Source organism: Otolemur garnettii, unplaced genomic scaffold (assembly GCF_000181295.1).
Source record: "Otolemur garnettii isolate 467f Iridium unplaced genomic scaffold, OtoGar3 scaffold00008, whole genome shotgun sequence".
In the NCBI taxonomy this organism is placed as follows: Eukaryota; Metazoa; Chordata; class Mammalia; order Primates; family Galagidae; genus Otolemur; species Otolemur garnettii.
In genome coordinates this window covers 17,472,709-17,480,106 of record NW_003852403.1, presented here as the reverse complement: position 1 = coordinate 17,480,106, position 7,398 = coordinate 17,472,709, and the positions used below count along the sequence as shown (strand labels likewise).

Genomic DNA, 7,398 nt, shown 5'->3' with positions numbered 1-7,398 from the left:
GGAGTTGGAGGTTGTTGTGAGCTGTGATGCCACAGCACTCTACCTAGGGGGACAGCTTGAGGCTCTGTCTCAAAAAAAAAAAAAAAAAAAAAAAATATATATATATATATAAAACCCCAATATATATAATTATAATTGTATATAAAAAAATTAAAGAAGAAAAAACTAGAGACACAAATATGTTAAAGAGAAAGTTTAAAAACAGGTTATTTCACATAAATAGTAACAAGAGAGCTCTAGTGCTATACTAACAATAGACAAAATAGACATAATACAAATTTCTATATGAGACAGACATATATTGATAATAGGATAAGTTCATCAAAAATACATAATAATTGGGTGGTGCCTGTGGCTCAGTGGGTAGGGTGCCGGCCCCATATACCGAGGGTGGTGGGTTTGAACCTGGCCCTAGCCAGCTAAAAAAGCAATGAGATCTGCAATAAAAATAGCCGGGCATTGTGGTGGGCGCCTGTAGTCTCAGCTACTTGGGAGGCTGAGGCAAGAGAATTACTTAAGTCCAAGAGTTGGAGGTTGCTGTGAGCTGTAACTCCATAGCACTCTACTAAGGGTGACACAGTGAGACTCTGTCTCAAAAATAGTAATAATAACTATAAATATGTATGTACTTAACACAGCTCCAAAATATACAAAGCAGTAACTGAAAGAATTGAAGGGAAAAAATAAAGACAGCTCTGAAATAACAGTTGGTGGCTTTAATATCCCACTTTCAATAAGAAAATACAGAACTTGAACAATGCTATAAACCAATGATAACTATCAGACAGATATAGAATACTCTGTCCAATAACAGCAGAATATGCATTCACATGAAACATTTTCTAGGACACACTATATATGTTAAATCACAAAATAAATTTCAATATACTTAATAGACTAAAATCATTTGAAAAAAATCTCAGATCACAATGAAATGAAATAAAATTAAAAATGGCAAAAGAAAATCTGATAAATTCATAAATATGTGGTAATTAAACACTGCACTCTTCAACAACCAATAGGTCAAAAAAGAAGTCACAAGGGAAATTAGAAATTACTTAGAGACTGAAGGAACATGAGAACACGGCATATCAAAACTTACAAGATGCGAGAATAGCTGTGTTCAGAGGGAAAAAGAAGTTGTAAATACCTAAATTTAAAAAGAATAAAGATCTCAAATAAATAGCCTAACTTTGTATCCCAAGGAACTAAGAATAGCAAACTATACCCAAAACTAGTAGAAAGAAGAAAATAAAGATTAAAGGAGATATAAATGAAATAACAAAGCCAAAAGTTGGTTCTTTTAAAAGATTAAGGAAAGTGATAACTTTTAGCTAGACTGACCAAGAAAAAAAGAAGACACAAATTACTAAATTAGTAACCAAAGCGGGGACATTACTACTAAGCTAACAGAAATAAAAAAGATTAAAAAAAAATTTTGAACAATTATACACAAAAAAACCAGCCTCAGATAAAATGGACAAACTCTTAGAAATTCACAAACTATAGTCTTCCCTCAGTAGCTATGGGGGATTGGTTCCAGGACCTCCTGCAGACACGCAAATCCAAAGATGCTCAAGTCACTGATGTAAAATAGAGCAGTATTTGCAAATAACCTACACACATCCTTCTGCATACTTTAAATCATCTAATATTTTACCTAACACTATAGTTAGATAAAATTATTTAGACAATAATAAACTTTACCATAGACAGTAAAGTTATTATACTGTCTTGTTTAGGGAATAATAACATAAAACTCTGTACGCATTCAGTATAGAAGCAATTTTTTTTCTGAATATTTTCCATCTGCAGTTGGTGGAATCTATGGATGCAGAAACGCTGGATACAAAGGACCAATTATACTCAGTAGATTAATAAAAACTAGAAAATCTAATCAAACTCATAACAATTCAAGAGTTTGAATCAGCAATCAAAAAAACCTTCCAACAAAGAATAGCCAAGGACTAGACTACCAAATACTAAAAGAATAATTAACACCAATACTTCTCAAACTCTTCCAAAAAACTGAAGTAGAGGTAATATTTTCTAATTGATTCTACGAGGTCAGTACTACCAAGATTCCAAAGCTAGACAAAGACCTCACCATAAAAAAATTTTAAAAAACTGGAGGCCAAGCAAGATGGTGGACTAGAGATAGCTCCTTAGTAGCCACTCTCAGTGAGACAGGGACAGAGGAGGACTCCAGCCATATCTGGCTGGAGTGTCCTGCCCAGAAACATCACTCTAGGGGCACAGTGAGACATAGGGGACCCCAGGAGCCAACAAGGGCAGGAGCAGTGGACAAGTGGCACAGAAAACAAGTATTGGGGTGCATTCAGAGGCTGGCTTGCCATCCAAAAGAGGGCTAGACACAGGAAAGGTATGTCTTGTGCCTTGTTTTTTTCTTGGACTTGGGTGTTTGCCACAGTTGCCTAGGAGGGGCTTAAATGAGCAAGTGAACTTGAACAGTGTCTGACGGCTATGAATGAACTACTGGAACTATTGGGGCAGAGTGGAACTCCCATTAGCTCAGCTGCTACCAGGGTACCATCATTGTGGGAGGGCCACAGAGTTCTGGCATGTGGCCAGCTCTGGCATAGCTGCTGAGCTTGGGCAGCCACCACTGTGGTAAGTTGCACAGCTCCCACTCCCTCAGGGAATGGCATGTCACCTAAGTAGTCTGCCAAGAGCTTCAGGCTCCCAAACCTGAAGAAGTGAATGCTAGTGAATCTACCAAACCCAACTGATTATAAGTAAATCAGGAAGACAAGACTGGGTCTTCTCAGGAACTAGAAAGTGGTCCCATCTTAAACAGCAGAATCAGTGTGCATGTTTTGTATCTCCTAACCCCAGAATATCACCTGGTATACAGACAACATATTGCATTTTATACCTTTTTCTTTTTTGTCCTATCTTCTTGGAGCATCAACTGGTATCTGGGCTATATATTGCAATATGCCTTTTTGTTTTCCTTCTAATTTTTTCCCTTAGCATTGTTTTCTTATATTTTTATTTTTTGATTTTTATTTTCTTCAATAGCAAAAACTCATTTTTGCTACGATTTTTCTGACAATTTATTCTTTCTAATATACTTCTCTCCTTTTCTCTCCCTTTTTGTAGACACTGCACAGTATTTTCCCACTTTTCCCACATAAATTTCTCAATAAGATATCCCTTATTCTTACATCTTATATAATTTTACTTAACTTTCTTTATCTATTTTTATTATTCTTTCTTCTGATCTGTTTTATTCTATGTCATTCAATATTCTTTCTATTTATGGGACAGAGCCTCACTCTTAGGCTTGGGCTGGAGTATTACATTGGCCTAGCTCAAGGAGGCCTTGAGCCCCTTGTCTAGGGTGTCTTTCTAGCTTTGGCCTTTGGAAGGACAGTATTAGTAGGGCTCCACTGTAACGTATTGCTGATTATTTTCTATATTTGGCAGAAGCGGGGTCTTGCCTTTGCTTAGTCTGGTAAGGAGCTCCTAACCTCTTGGGATCCATACCACCCGGCCCTCCAGACTCTTGGAATTATGAGTGCGGGTCAAGGCACCCTGTGAAACACCACAATTACTCTTGTCTGTCTCTGTCCTTGTTCTCTACTTTTCTTCAATTTTTTCCTGTCATCCCCTTTTCCTTTTTTCTCTTATTCTTTCCTCTCTCCCTTCTTGCTCTTTACTCTTCTCTTCCTGTTGGCCTTATACCAAAAAGGCCACTTCCACACCTAAGCACAGAGATAAGGTAATTTAAACTAAATGAAAAAGTGAGAGGAAAAAGTAGGGGAAGGAAGTGAACAAGAAGAAAACACAACTGACGAGGAACCAATAGAAAAGTTATGGCAATATGAAAAAACAGAACAGATCAACCCCTCAAGGGATCATGAGGTAGCTATCACAGAGGAGTCCACCTATGAAGAAATTATGGAATTGATGGAAAGGGAATTTAAAATATGGATGGCAGAAACAATGAAGAGAATTGAAGGGAAAGTGGAAAATCACCAAAAGAAAACCCCCAAACGGACCCAAATAATGAATGAAAGATATGAAAATATTAGAAAGGATATACTGGAGCTTAAGGAAATAAAGGAGTCAATCAGGGAACTTTAAGATGCAGTAGGAAGTATAAATAACAGATCATTGAGAAGAATCTCAGAACTAGAGGACAAGGCTCTTGAGCTAACCCAGGCATTTAAAGATGCAGAACAAAAAAGAGAAAAAGGAGAGTGATCATGTACAGAATTATGCATCTTCATGAAGCATTCAAACAGCTGAGTTATAGGTATCCCTGAAGAGGAAGAAGAATGACTTAAAGGAATAGAAGCCCTACTGGAGGATATAAATGGAAATTTCTCAAGTATCACCTAAGATTCTGACTGACTCCTTTTAGAGGGATCTTGAACCCCAGGTCATTTCAACACAAACAGAGCATCTCCAAGACACACTGTCATGAATCTGTCCAAAGTCAAGATGAAAGAAAAAATTCAGCAAGGAGCCAGGAGTAAGCACCAATTGACCTACAGGGGCAGATCCATCAGGGTGACTGTAGAATTCTCAGCTGAAATTTTTCAAGGTTTTAACCTTCTTAAACAAAATAATGTTAAGCTAAACTAAGCTTAAAATTCAATGGAGAAATCAAACTTTTACTGATATGCAAACATGGAGGAAATGTCCAATAAGACTAGCTCTATAGGAAATACTCAAACCTGTTCTCCATACTATCCATCAAAGTGGACCACCAGCAAAGTAAACATCCAGAAACTAAAAGACAAAACCTAGCATCCTTTTATCCTAAGTGGCACAAAGGATAAAAACAAGCAATGGACTTTCACAAAGTGGATGAATAGAACTCCATCACACTTATCTATTCTCTCAATAAAGGTAAATGGCTTGAATTCCCCCACTGAAGATGCAGAGGCTGGCTGGCTGGATGAAAAAAAAAAAAAAAAAAAAAAACATCCTCTCCATTTATATGCTGTCTCCAGGACACAAATCTAACCTCAAAGGACAAAACAAGGCTAAGGGTAAAGCGTTGGAAAACAGTATTTCAAGCAAATGAAATCAGAAGAAAGAAGGGGCCACAATCTTATTTTCAGATACAAGTAAATTTAAAGCAACTAAAGTTAAGAAAGACAAAGATGGGCTCGGCACCTGTAGCTCAGTGGCCAGGGCACCAGCCACATAACACCAGAGCTGGCGGATTTGAATCCAGCCCAGGCCTGCCAAACAACAATGACAACTATAACCAAAAATTGCCAGGTGTTGTGGCGGGCACCTGTAGTCCCAGCTACTTGGGAGGCTGAAGCAAGAGAATTACTTAAGCCCAAGAGTTTGAAGTTGATGTGAGTTATGATGCCACAGCACTCTACCCAGGGCAACAGATTGGTACTCTGTCTCAAAAAAAAAAAAAAAAAAAAAAGGGTGACACCTGTGGCTCAAAGGAGTAAGGCACTGGCCCCATATACCAGAGGTGGTGGGTTCAAATCCAGCCCGAGTCAAAAATCGCAAAAAAAGAAAGAAAGACAAAGATGGTCACTGCCTACTGGTAAAAGGAACAAAACAAGAGGACTTTTCAATTCTAAATGTGCACCCAGTTTAAATGTTCCTAGATTTTATAAAATGAATCTTCAAGGATCTGAATAATATGATATTCCACAAGGCCATAATATCTCAGGACTTTAAACACCTGACAGAACTGAACATATCCTCTAAACAGAAACTAAATAAAGATACAAAAGACTCAAATATGACCCTAGAACAATTAGGCTTAATAAACATATAGAGAACATATCATCCCAAAGCTAAGGAATATACATTCTAATCATCAGCCCATGTATCATACTTCAAAATAGTATCCTAGGACACTAATCAAACCTCAACAAAATTGAAAGAACTGAAATTATACCTTATATATTTTCAGAACACAAAGTAATAAAGGTAGAATTCAACTCCAACAAAAGTTTTCATTCCCACACAAAGGTGGAAGAAATAATTGTATGCTGAATTACAGTTGGGTCAAGGAAGAGATAAAGGAGGAAATTATCAAATTCCTCAAATTTGCTACCAAAACCTGTGGGATATTACAAAAACAGTCCTAAGAGGGAAATTTATTTCATTAGATGCCTACATTCAAAAAACAGAAAGAAAGCACAACAACCTAATGAATCATCTCAAGGAAATAGAAAAGGAAGAGAATCCAATTCTTAGCAGATGAAAAGAAATAATCAAATAAATAAAATTAAAACAAAAGAATCATTCAGAAAATTAATGGAAAAGAAGGTTGTTTTTTGAAAGGTAAATAAAAATTGATAAACTTTTGATCAGATTAACTAGAAACAGAAAAGTAAAATCTCTAATAACCTCAATCAGAAATGAAAAAGAGGAAATAATAACCGATACCACAGAGACACAAGAGATTATCTCTGACTACTACAAGAAACATGCCTATCACAAGACTGGAAAAGCAAGTATCCAATGTACTCAATACTAACGTGAAGCCACTAGATGATCTAATTAATACACAACCACATAAGAGAAAAAAACTCACTTCAATTCAGGTTGGGGAGAGAGGAAGAGGGAGGGGATTGGTGTGCTCTTAACTTAATGGGCACAATATAAGGATTTATGGCACACCCAACCACAAGGGGTACTCTACCTAACAAATGTAAACATTTTAACCTAGTTGTTTGTACCCGTATCCCCTAATAAAGAAAAGGAAAAAAACAAAAGCAAAAAACTCTATGCCCATAAATTGACAATGTGAAGAAATGGACCAATAACCTGGAATCACACCATCTCCCTAGACTTAACCAGGAAGAAACAGATCTCTTGGACAGACCAATATCAAGCACTAAAATTGAAGAAAAAATTTTTAAAACTTCCAATTAAAAAAAAGCCCTGGACCAGATGGCTTCACACCAGAATTCTATCAAACTTTCAAAGAGTTTGTGCCTATACTGTAGAACCCATTCCAAAACACTGAGAAGGAAGGAACCTTCCCCAACACATTCTATGAAGGAAACATCACTTTGATACCAAAACCAGGAAAGCACCCAACTAAAAAGAACTACAGACCAATTGTCACTAATAAATATCGATACAAAAGTACCTCAACAAAATCCTAGTGAATAGATTACAGCTACACATTAAAAATCACAATCAAGTAGGCTTTATCCCAGGGAGGCCAGGCTGGTTTAACATATGCAAATTCCACAAATGCAATTCGATACATCAATGGAAGCAAAAATCAAAACCATGCAGAAAAAGCATTCAATAAAATCCAGCATCCTTTTCTAATTAGAACGCTTAAAAATATAGGCATAGATGGCACATTTCTTAAACTGATTGAAGCCATCTACAACAAATCCACAGGTAATATCATACTGAATGGAGTAAAAC

At 36.7% G+C, this 7,398-nt stretch overlaps 1 protein-coding gene across 8 annotated transcripts in view; it reads right to left on the bottom strand.

Annotated features, from left to right (window-relative positions):
* The window catches only part of HERC4 (HECT and RLD domain containing E3 ubiquitin protein ligase 4), a 153,577-nt gene that overhangs the window by 29,662 nt on the left and 116,517 nt on the right, over window positions 1–7,398 (bottom strand). The window lies entirely within an intron of this gene.